General features: G+C 41.6%; 1 protein-coding gene across 1 annotated transcript in view; it reads left to right on the forward strand.

Moving 5' to 3' along the window:
• The first annotated feature begins 7,987 nt into the window (after positions 1-7,987).
• arhgap27l (Rho GTPase activating protein 27, like) overlaps positions 7,988-13,301 on the forward strand; it is a 110,644-nt gene continuing 105,330 nt past the window's right edge. Inside the window, exon 1 of the mRNA XM_060942452.1 lies at positions 7,988-8,287. The gene's annotated coding sequence lies outside the window, so the exon portion shown is untranslated. The remainder of the gene's footprint in view (positions 8,288-13,301) is intronic.

The raw sequence follows: 13,301 nt of genomic DNA on the forward strand, positions 1-13,301 counted from the left end.
AATGTTAATTAAAAAAAAATTCTATATCATTTTGGTGTAATAGTACAGTATATCTGTGTTTTCTGGAATTTGAGACCAAATTGCTAATTAATCAATCAAGTCAAGTTTATTTGTATAGTGCTTTAAACAACAGACATTGTCGCAAAGCAGCTTTACAGAAAATTAAAGATATTAAACACAAGCTAATTTATCCCTAATGATCAAGCCTGAGGTGACGGTGTTGAGGAAAAACTCCGGTGACACGAGGAAGAAACCTCGAGAGGAACCAGACTCAAAAGGGAACCCATCCTCATCTGGGTGATAACAGATAGCGTGATTATAAATAACTCACTTCTATAACAGTATCCTATATAGTCACAGAGTATAACTGTGTAACCAGGAAATTCATTATAGTTTTAATATGAAGTCTGTTTTGTTAATGTTATAAACTCTTCATAGATGGAAACTTGAGGGTAAAACTGTTCATGATGACTGCAGTCCTAAAGTTAGCAAGTCAACTGAAGTCCTCAGACATAAAAGCATTACTGTAGGTGTCCAGAGTGTCTTCCAAGTGTGACTTTTGACTGTCCATATGGGGCCGTCCTCGCCCTCATGTTGCGTCACGCTTAGGATGGGCGGGCCCAGGCTAGCTCTGAACTACATTACCTTACAAGTATAATATAATTTATCAACCTTTATACCACCAACTAATGCCGAAATCACAGACATCATCAAAAACCTAAAAGATTCAGCTGCTGGGCATGATGAAATAAGCGCTAAAGTTCTAAAACTTTCCCTGCCCTATATCATTGCCCCTCTTACATACATTTTTACTCTTTCCTTGCAAAATGGAGTTGTTCCTCACTCATTAAAAGTTGCAAAGGTAACTCCCATCTTTAAAAAGTAGTGATCCACTTAATATCAACAATTATCGACCCATATCTGTCCTCCCCTGTATATCTAAAGTTCTTGAAAAACTAATATACAACCGTCTTCTGAAACATTTAGATCATAATAACATCCTATACAAACACCAATATGGTTTCAGAAAGGGCTATTCCACCTCTATGGCACTGATTCAGTTAATGGACAAAATTTCCTCAGCTATAAACAACAAAGAGTACACCATTGGGATTTTTCTCGATTTATCTAAAACATTCGACACAGTAAATAATTCTATTCTACTAAGCAAACTAAAACGATATGGCATAAATGACTCTGCATTAAAATGGTTCTCTTCTTATCTATCTGACAGACAACAATATGTAACAATTAACAACACTAAATCTACACTTAAAACAGTACAATGCGGAGTACCACAGGGATCAATTTTAGGACCTTTACTATTTCTAATTTATATCAATGACCTTGCACAAACTTCCACAATCATCATCTTTATCTTATTTGCAGATGACTCCAATCTTTTCCTTTCACACTCAAACTTTAATACTCTAATAAAACTAGCTAATCAAGAATTAGAAAAAGTTGTTATCTGGTTCGAGGCTAACAAATTATCTGTCAATGCCAAAAAAACATACTTCCTTATTTTCTGTAATAAAAATAAAACCTACAATAGAAATAACGCAAAAATCTTACTAAAAAGTATGCCCCTTTCTCAAGAGTGTCAAGCTAAATTCTTAGGTGTAATAATAGATGACAAACTGACCTGGAAACCACATATAGCCATGTTATGTAATAAAATATCTAAAACTATTGGACTCATGGGAAAAATCAAACATCTTCTCACTCAACAAACCATTATCACCATATATAATAGCTTAATATACCCATATCTGACCTACGGAAATATTGTATGGGGATGTGCCTGCAAAACTACACTACAGCCCCTAATACTACTCCAAAAAAGATTTGTTCGTATGGCCACTGGATCCAGTTTTTATGCCCATTCTTCACCTCTGTTTATGAAGCTTAAGATTTTAAATATTATTGATATCAATAGACTTCAGCTAAATATCTTCACTTTCCAATTTCTTAGAAATGCTCTTCCAGACACGTTTGATAGTTTTTTAAATCTTAATTCCCAATTTCATGCTTACAAAGCGACCAACTACATATCCCCCTAGTGCGAACATCCCTAGGTCAAAAGAGTGTTCAATACAAATGTGTAATTGAATGGAATAACCTCCCCCTCCACCTTAAAAGTTTTATATCCATGATTAGTTTTAAACGTAATCTCAAAAACCACCTATTTTCATTCCCCAGCCACACTTGACCTTTATCTTTAAACATAGTTCAGTCTTGGATCAAATTGTAAAATATTACACTACACCATGCACCAGGCTTCTGTTATTAGTACAATATTTATTCACCATTCGAAATCAATCAATTATACTTTTTTTTTTACTTTATGTATAGATCCTAGGTTACATTTTATTCATTTCTTATTTTCACTCGTTAACTTATATTTTGTTATCTGCAATTGACATTGTTTATATTTATTTCAGTTATAGTACCAGTTACAGTTTAATGTATAATTTTCATCTCATCTCATTATCTCTAGCCGCTTTATCCTTCTACAGGGTCGCAGGCAAGCTGGAGCCTATCCCAGCTGACTACGGGCGAAAGGCGGGGTACACCCTGGACAAGTCGCCAGGTCATCACAGGGCTGACACATAGACACAGACAACCATTCACACTCACATTCACACCTACGCTCAATTTAGAGTCACCAGTTAACCTAACCTGCATGTCTTTGGACTGTGGGGGAAACCGGAGCACCCGGAGGAAACCCACGCGGACACGGGGAGAACATGCAAACTCCACACAGAAAGGCCCTCGCCGGCCACGGGGCTCGAACCCAGGACCTTCTTGCTGTGAGGCGACAGCGGTAACCATTACACCACCGTGCCGCCCATGTATAATTTTGTTACCAATTATTATATTATTATTATTATCTTTGTTATTATTTACTATTGTTAATATAGTTATTCTCTAATTTGTGAAATTTGTATTAATTACTTGTTAATTTAAATGGGGGAAGACTTAGAATGAGCTATTGTGCTTTTTTTCTTCCCCCAGCACATTTTCTGTTTTTGTTCCATTTATGTTTTCTTGTAAATCTTTTTTATCATCTCATTCTCATCTCATTATCTCTAGCCGCTTTATCCTTCTACAGGGTCGCAGGCGAGCTGGAGCCTATCCCAGCTGACTACGGGCGAAAGGCGGGGTTCACCCTGGACAAGTCGCCAGGTCATCACAGGGCTGAAACATAGACACAGACAACCATTCACACTCACATTCACACCTACGGTCAATTTAGAGTCACCAGTTAACCTAACCTGCATGTCTTTGGACTGTGGGGGAAACCGGAGCACCCGGAGGAAACCCACGCGGACACGGGGAGAACATGCAAACTCCGCACAGAAAGGCCCTCGCCGGCCACGGGGCTCGAACCCGGACCTTCTTGCTGTGAGGCGACAGCGCTAACCACTACACCACCGTGCCGCCTTTTTTATCATGTGCAAATAAATAAATAAATAAAAATAAATGCGTTGACAGAAAATGTACTTTTAATACTCAAGTATTTTTAAAAGCAAGTACTTCAGTACTTTAACTTAAGTAAAAAATTAGACTGAACAACTTTCACTTGTATCGGAGTAACATTTGACCAGTGGGATCTGCACTTTGACTTAAGTAATGAAGTTGGGGACTTTGTCCACCTCTGTCCACAGCAACAGGTTTCTTTGATTTGATAAAGTTCCTGACAGAACGTGTAGAAGAAGAAGCCTTTGTCACTTGTACACTCAAGCACAGTGAAATTCCTCCTCTGAAAAAGTGAGCACACGCACACAGAGCAGTGATGTTACAGCACCCAGGGGGCAGTTGAGGGTTCGGTGCCTTACTCAAGGGCACATCAGGTATGATACAGATAGAGAAGAAAATGCTGTTCATTTACTCAACTCCCCTCACATTTTTCCTGCTCGTCCCAGGAATCAAACCAGCAACCCTTTGGGCCCAAGGCTGCTTCTCTAACCTTTAGGCCATGTTTCTTTGTTTGTTTGGTTGCTTGTTTGATTGGGGTTTTTTATGCATTTTTTTTTTCAAGAAAGTGGTGATGCCTGACAATTTGTTCCAAATTTATAAAATCGATTGATGTGTACAATGAACATAAACATCCCAAAAAATGATATAGTGTCTTGCAAAAGTATTCATCCCCCTTGGTGTTGGTCCTGTTTTGTCGCATTACAAGCTGGAATTAAAATGGATGTTTGGAGGGTTAGCACCATTTGATTTACACAACATGCCGACCACTTTAAAGGTGCACATTGTTGTTTTTTACTGCAACACAAACAATAAATTAGATGAAAAAAAACAGAAATCTGGAGTGCGCATAAGTATTCACCCCTTTCATATGAAACCCCTAAATAAGAGCTGGTCCAACCAATTCTCTTCATAATAGTTGATTAAGATCCACATGTGTGCAATCAAAGTGTCACATGATCTGTCACATGATGTCTGTATAAATCAACCTGTTCTGGAAGGACCCTGACTCTGCAACACTACGAAGCAAGCAACATGAAACCCAAGGAGCCTCCAAACAGGTCAGAGACAAAGTTGTGGAGAAGTATAGATCAGGGTTGGGTTATAAAAAATATCCCAAACTTTGAATATCCCACGGAGCTCCAATAAATCCATTATAGCAAAATGGAAAGAATATGGCACCACTACAAACCTGACAAGAGAAGGCCCTGCCCACCAAAACTCACAGACCAGGCAAGGAGGGCATTAATCAGAGATGCAACAAAGACCCCAAAGAGAACACTGAAGGAGCTGCAAAGATCCACAGTGGAGATGGGAGTATCTGTCCATAGGACCACTTTAAGCCGTACACTCCACAGAGTAGGCGGGGCTTTATGGAAGAGTGGCCAGAAAAGAGCCATTGCTTAAGAAAACCCATTTGGAGTTTGCCCAACAGCATGTGGCAGACTCCCCAAACACATGGAAGAAGATCCTCTGGTCAGATGAGACTAAAACTGATCTTTTTGGCCATCATGGGAAACACCATGTGTGATGCAAACCCAACACCCTGAGAACACCATTCCTACAGTGAAGCATGGTGGTGGCAGCATCATGCTGTGTGGATGTTTTTCATCTGCAGGGAAAGCTGGCCAGGACTGAAGGAAAGATGGATGGCACTAAATACAGGGCAATTCTGGAGGAAAACCTGTTTGAGTCAGCCAGAAGTTTGAGACTGCACAGCAAATTCCTCAGTGTTGAATTAACACTTTCAGAGTTTATTTGGGTCCAACTGGACCTATATAAACACAGTAGGGTGTTAAATCAACACTCTGGGTGTTAATTCAACACTGGGGATTTTGCTGTGTGGGACGAAGGTTCACGTTCCAGCAGGACAATGACCCTAAACATACTGCTAAAGCTACACTGGAGTGGTTTAAAAGGAAACATTTAAACGTCTTGGAATGGCCTAATCAAAACTCAGACCTCAATCTGATTGAGAATCTGTGTCATAACTTGAAGATTGCTGTACACCAACACAACCCATCTAACTTGAAGGAGTTGGAGCAGTTTTGCCTTGAGGAATGGGCAACAATCCCAGTGGCTAGATGTGCTAAGCTAATAGAGACATACCCCAAGAGACTTGCAGCTGGAATTTCAGCAAAAGGTGGCTCTACAAAGTATTGACTTTGGGGGGCTGAATACCTATGCACACTCTATATTTCTGTTTTTTTTATCTTAATTATTGTTTGTGTCACAATAAAACAACAATTTGCACCTTTAAAGTGGTCGGCATGTTGTGTAACTCAAATGATGCTCACCCTCCAAACATCCATTTTAATTCCAGCTTGGAATGCAACAAAAGAGGACAAACACCAAGGGGGATGAATACTTTTGCAAGACAGTGTACCACGGGCGATTGCTCTAAGACAACGAGGGAGGCTCAGCCTCCTCTAAAAATGATGAACATCGTGTAGGATGAATTGCGCTAGGCTTATGTTATAGCTGACCTTATAACATTGCTATTTCAGATCCAGAATCATAGAAATATATGTGCTCAACCCAACTACAGTGCAAAATCATTCCGTTATAACTTTCCCCAGTTCGCCTAATGTGCGCGTGAGTTTTTCCCCCTCGTGACAGTGTGATGCAGCGCAGCCTCAGTGGATTGGGAGCTACGTGCTTGTCAATCTCAAAATGCAAGACGATTATTGGACAAATAGTGCGAAAATGCCCGCCCACGGAGTCTCACGGACTCCCAGCCTCAATGGACTTCAATGGCATTTGGGAGCTCTGCGCTTTTCAATCTCAAAATGCAAGATGGTTATTGGACAAATACTGCGAAAATGCCCGCCCACGGACTACGAGCCTCACATGGGAGGGACATGGCAGTTTCCGCGAGGAGACTGGTGATTGGTGAAAGCGGACGGATATTTTCTTTGATTGACAGCTCGTTTCAAATATAGACAGGCAGCGGACAGTGTTGCCAGATTGGGCGGTTTCCCGCCCAATTGGGCGGTTTTAAGTGCATTTTGGTGGGTTTTGAACATATTTTGGGCTGGATAATGTCAGCAGTATCTGGCAACATCAGTTCAGTCCCATGCGGATTCGCAAGTGCTGTGGTGTATTGTAAGAGATCAGCTTACAGTTCGATTTCATTCATTACATACGGTTTCTACCAGCTTTTTTAGTTTGTATATATTTTCATTGTAAATAAAGTGTAAATATAGTGTTGTCAAGTTTGCTATCTTAGTTCCAGAAATGTCGTTTATTTGAGTGACTGAACTTGAACTTGAGGGGGCTAGTCAGCTAGCAAGAAAGCTGCGCACGGATGCCAAGCATTGCTGATTTAATTTTGGCGAAGCCATTTGCCAGTCTTCCTTTCGAGGAAAAAATTTAAATTAAAGAGCAGGGTAGACCAACGCCTCAAATTGACTTGGTGAAAAAGGTCGGGAATAATACTCGTTCCTTTCAGCTCTCCTGGTACGAGAAAGTGAATTGGCTAACAGCAAGTGAACCACATCAACAACAGTAAATAGGCTACTTTAGTAATATGTCATGGATGGACCAAAAATATAGAATCTATTTAAAATGTTTATGCTGAGTATATTATATTGGAATATATATTTTTCTGGATATGAATTAAACACAGCTACAATTTGGAAAACATTTTTAAACAAAAACACAGCCGAGGTCAATTTTTAAACAACATGCCACAATTTTAAAATATAAAATGTTAAAATATACCCCCCCAAGACCACCATCATGTATATTGGACAGTAGGCTAATGGGCCAAAAGAACCTGTTATTTCACAGTTTGTGATGCTGCCAACAATCAGCCAGATCAGAGGCAAGAGTATGGGCAAAATTGATGTGTTTTTTCTTTTAAAATCTGGAAATATCGTAACCGACCAGCCTCCCCTGTTTGAAAGACTACCAGCCGCCACTGCAGTGTACCGTATATTTTCTTCAAAATAATCACTTTCTCATTTAACAACAAAACAGTTTTGGAAAAGCTCAAGCAAATGTTGGGAAAATAACCTGATCATTGTTTTGGTTTGTTTTTTTTAATCAGTGTGTGAATAACTCATTAGTCACATGCTTCATCATCATCATCACCACCATCATCATCATCATACCCGAACTGATTCATGTCTCTCATCCACACCAAGTTTCCCTCAGAAATCTGTGACCATTGTGTTGTGTTTTGTTTTCTCCACTGAGGATGGAGTTCCCGTTCTGAGTAATGTGACGATGGCAAACGTCGCTGTTGCTAAAGATCAACTTTTACATCTGAAACCACTTAAGAAAAAAACAACAACATAAATAGATACAAAATTGTAGCACAGAAATATTCCAAAGTGCAAAATAAACACCTACTTTACAGCACAATAAAGAAAACTGTGGTTAATGAGTATTATAGATTTTTATAATTTAGTCAACTTCAGAACGACTCAACTTTACCCTTCTCTCTCTCTCTCTCTCTCTCTTTTCTGTTGCTGTGATGTGTGCTCTGTGTTGTGGAACAGGAAATGAGTGCAGACGGAGGAGGCAGGCTGAAACCGGCACAAAGTTCTCTCTCTCTACACACACACATACACACACATTCACCAACACTGGAACTTAGAGGCCCAGGTGGACAGATAAAGCTGTGAAGCAAAGAGGATCACAACGCTCAAAAAGCAAAAGGACTTTGAAAGAGAAGAGGAAAGAAAGAGAGAAACACGGCTACCTGAGTGCGTGTACGTGTGTGTGTGTGCTGAAGTTTATTGAAGAGCTCGTGATCATGATCATGTACGGTTAGGATGGTGCTGCGATCCGGTTCCACCAGGTAAACATTCATCTACTGAGACACTTCCTTTCGTACTGTATATCCTGTGTGATTTATTTATTTATTTATTCATTCATTCTTCACCTTTCCTTCTGTCTCGCTTTGTCATTTTTGGCATTTTGGTTTACATTTATTAGATATGAGTAAGTGTTTGAAACACTTTTGGGTAACAAAAAAAAATCAAACAAAAAAGATTTCCTGTAGCCCTGTGATGACCTGGCGACTTGTCCAGGGTGTACCCCGCCTTTCGCCCGTAGTCAGCTGGGATGGGCTCCAGCTTGCCTGCGACCCTGTAGAAGGATAAAGCGGCTAGAGATAATGAGATGAGATGAGATGAAGATTTCCTGTCCTTTGAGCAGTTATGTGCAGAGACAGATGACTTTCATCGTGGTGCTTCTTCTAGATCTTTAAGACGGAAGCCGTAATTTTAAAGCAGTTGTTTACACACAAAGTGGAAAGTCAAGAATGAAGATCGAACACGTTGTTCTTTTGGATCCAGTGCACTTTGTTTTCAAACCTTATGTTTTAATGTAAAAAATAAAACCACGTATGAACATGCCTATAAAATTGCTCATACTTGTCCGTTGGTAGTTTAGTTATGGGACGGTTTATTGGACTCTCCAAACACCTCGACGGCTAGTAGCAGGTGTAGAGCTCCGACACGGAATCATAACACTGAAGTGATGATATTAAGGGTGTAATGAAGAGGAGTTGCAGCCATGGTAAGTCAGGAATACCTGTCCGATTCCCTCACCTTCCTACCACCAGATGTTCCATGGACATTTGATATCAGGAGCTTGTTTGAATGTCATGGTGAGTCATGTGCACTGGATGAGGGTTTGTTTTGAAACCCTCATGTGGTGTATTGGTGTGTTTTTTTTAGTGGAGCGTGGTCGGTCGTGTGTAGGCTGAAACTGTGCATCGCATTCCAGCGTTAGAGGAGTCAAGGTGGGTGTGGATCGAGGGCGGAACACCACAGGCTTGCAAAAGCAAGCCACATTCCACTCGTTTTCAAACACCACATTTTTCTACCCAAGCCTCAGTCCTCCTTCAGGTCTCAGATCAACCTGACATGGTGTTTAAGCTGGTTGGGTTGATGGTGAATGCAGCATGATACGTAGAACGTTCTCCAGGTCTCTACCAGGTGACAGGAAGAGGTGGTGTCATCAAATGTGTTGTGTTGTGGTTTTTTTTTTTTTAATTCTGCTTTCTTTCAATCAACTTGAAGTTGAAGAAACCTATCTGAAGCACATTGTGACCCTGGTCAAACACAGGAAGCAGTTTTGTCCTCCATGGTATAGGATCTACAGCCCAATCTTCCCACTGCTCCATGCAGCCTTGGCCTGGGCTAAACTTGGAAATAGTTTAAAAAAATGTGGCTCGGAGGTCCATTTTATCTCCTCCAGAGGGGACATCCTGCAGACATGGCGTGGCAAGGTCACAGAGAGGAAAAGAAGAGATTTCCGTGTTTAAACACGGGCTGAAAGGAAACAGCCTCCTCCAATTGTTCTCTTCTGACTGTAGTGCTTTTCTGCAGGAGGGTGTTCCCTTGCTCCCTCTCCTCCACCTCCACCAACTCCGCCCACAGATACCAAGGAAATTTTTATGTTTTCAGACTGACTTGCTTGAACTTGATGAATCATACCCAGGGATGGCATGACTGTCATTCCTGTTCATTCTTCAACAAGAAGGATAATTACCTGCAAACCACAAAAGCAGAAAAACAGGTTTCTTCTGTGCTAAAGTGTGTTTTAAATAACACACACACACACACACACACACACACACACACACACACACACGACCAAGGCTTTAGTTAGGGGTATTGAGCTGCAGTAAAGTGGCATCAGGTTGCTTGCTGCCCGTCCTCTGTGAGAGCAGCAGGTCCCATTCTCCACTCCCTCTCCAGATAACACTGCGTTTCTATGGCACACTGCAGAGCCATCATCGTGCCCGACTCCGCCCCCATTGGGTTCGAAGTGGCTGTTTGCACTTGATTCTCCCTCAGCAGGGGAAAAACACATTTGTGTTATGCGAGCTGCTTTTTGCTGAGCTCAGGGGTGGTGCCTTGTGTCTCTCGGCACTGTCCTAGGCATGTTGGGGCAAGCTGTGAGAAAGACATGTAGCAAAGTTTTCTGACATCTTCAGGATAGAAGGGCTTTGCTGTTTCTTGATAACGTGCTCCATGTCTTATTTTTGTCTTATCACATACATTTATGGAAATGTTTGAGCTGAACGCAACTCATTGGACCAGAGACTAGCGACAGGGTCAGAAGTATGAGCTCAGAAGGTTTTCATTTTTCTCTCTCTGCTCTGATTAGTGATCTGACACTGACGGCACCAACAAGCACCAATCACCAATCAAACTGATAGCTTTAAATACCTGGGCTTGCTCATCACCAGCAACTTGTCCCTTGATGCTGAGATCAATGCCAGAATTGGGAAAGCAGCTAGAGCAGGGGCAATTTCTCAGAGACAACAAGGGAAGACGAGCTTCCCCTAAAATTCTCTCCCCAAACTGCGGCATCTACGATGTTGAATTCTCATTAAAACAATAACTTGCATAACATAATATATGCCCAAGATTGTATTTACGTTCACTTCATAACTATCCTGTAACTTATTTGAGTGATGTCTGACGAACTTGCAGTTCGCTACGAGAATCACCTTTGCTGCCAGGCTGTAACCAGCATTGCCAGATACTGCTGACGTTTTCCAGCCAAAATATGTTCAAAACCCGCCAAAATGCACTTAAAACCGCCCAATCTGGCAACACTGGCTGTAACCTTTCTTATTTCAATGGGCTCTATGCGCTGGCAGCCGGGTATCTGTTGCAGTCTACGAGACGGCTCTGAACAGCCAATTTCGGCTAGTTGTTATTGGTTAAAATCGACAAAATCGTCACTTCCAGGGAAGCCGGGCGTCTCTGGGACTAAATGAGACAGTGGGAGGGACAAGAAGCCGGGCTGATGAAGGATTATTGGAGGTAGTGTTTGAAAGACATGAGGAGGGCGGGCTCTGTACTTCGACGTCGGCGAGGAACACAGAAGTATGATCAGTCCGTCCCCAGCGGATGTCGAGAAAGTGTAGTCGTGTGCCAAAGTGCTGTCCGACTTTCTTTTCATATAAACGGTTCTTCTCATTGATGTCTCTGTACATTACTCTGTAAATAAATGTAAATATTACTCGTTGTGCTCCGTTAACTTTCATCCATTCTATCAGTTTGATCATTCGTGAATTCACTCGTTTATTTCATTTGTAGTTCAATCTGGTTGTAGGCTAGCTTGAGCCTTATTGGGATCTGCAGTGCTAGCTGCTAACAGAAATTGGTGAAGTCTCTGGAAAGCACAACCAGCTGGTATGACAGGGTCACAGACCATTTTCTGGAAAAGGAGCGGAGGGCAGAATTTGTGTATAAATAGTGTTCATGTTCATGAATCTGAAGTGTGTATATTGTTCAGTAATGTTAAGAGAATGGTGGGCTCTGTGTTATAGGTTATACCTGGGTATAATATTCAAGGTTCTGTGTGTTGCATAGCCTACCTGGTTATGGATTTCCAGACTGTGTTGCAGAAGATGTTCAAGGATGTGTTGCACAGCTGGGTGTTGTGTTAAAGACTCTGTGTTGCATATCAGGGTATGATGTTCAAGGCTCTTCGTTGAATAGCCAGTGATTTTTGGATGTTTGATATTTTTGATTAAGGATATGAGGCACTAGCCTGGCAAGCCAGACTATAACATGAAATGTACAAGCAAAAATACTTTCTGCCACTAGGTAGGGTTGTCTAGTTCACTATGCTAATGGGGCACACCTTTCTATGCTTTGATATCCGGCCTACAGGTTTTACGATGAATGCGTAAAATGGGCTTCCCCTGTTTTAAAAACCAGCAGCCGCCACTGAGCTAGATTCATGTCAAAGCTCAACAACAGAGTCTGGGAAAACAAACATCTGACAATAAATACCAAATTAGCCGTCTACCAGGCCTGTGTACTCAGTACTCTCCTGTATGGTAGTGAATCTTAAGTGACAGACGAGAAAAAACTCAACATCGACCACATGAGATGCCTGCGGAAACTCTTGGGCATCACGTGGAAAAATGAGGTCTAACATAGAAGTCTTCAAAAGAGTCAACTCTACGTCCATCTCTGCAATCCTCAGCGAATGGCGCCTCAGGTGGCTCAGCCATGTACATCACATGGACAGTGGTCGCATCCCCAAGGATCTACTGTATGGCCAACTGGAACATGGATCTCAACCAGTAGGCCGCTCCACTTGCGCTACAAGGATATGTGCAAGAAGAATCTTCTCTCTGCGCACATTGACATCGACTTGTGGGAGGAAACAGCGCCGGACCACCCATCATGGAGACATGCTAGGAGTGAAACTAGGAGTGAAAAAATCTGAAGAGGACCATAATGTGATGGAAAATGACAGGAATGAAAATCAACATCGACTTCCAACAACACAGTCTTCATCTGTAGAAACTGCAACAAGGACTGTCATTCACGGACAGGCCTCCATAGTCATTACAAAGCCTGTTCTACCGCCTCGACAAGCCGCAAAACCATCATCTGGCAAGGTGGATGGAGGCCGATGATGACGCGATGGTCAGGCTTGTTTAAGGAAAAGTCAATTTAAAAAAAAACAACAACGCTTAAAAAACCCAGATGTATCTTATCCGTTCAGCGACTATGGCTCTCGTCAAAAGTGTCACTACAAAACATAACCGCTTTGAATTGTCTTATTTATAGTCATCATCTAATCCATAACAAAGGTTACATCACAAAGTTTACTTGAGTACCCCTGCTCTCCATCAACCTGCCACTTCTTCACCTCCATTACACCCCTGGGGTAAAGCACATTCGCAATTCTATCCTGTTTTGCCCCAAGTGTAGCATGTGGCACCCATGATCACAAGAATGTTGAATCCGAGCCATTTCCTCACTCACTCACACACACACTGTGTTACACTACACACCCAGTGTACATACTGTACACTTTTCTCCATGACT

This window comes from Neoarius graeffei, chromosome 16 (genome assembly GCF_027579695.1).
Source record: "Neoarius graeffei isolate fNeoGra1 chromosome 16, fNeoGra1.pri, whole genome shotgun sequence".
NCBI classification, from domain to species: domain Eukaryota; kingdom Metazoa; phylum Chordata; class Actinopteri; order Siluriformes; family Ariidae; genus Neoarius; species Neoarius graeffei.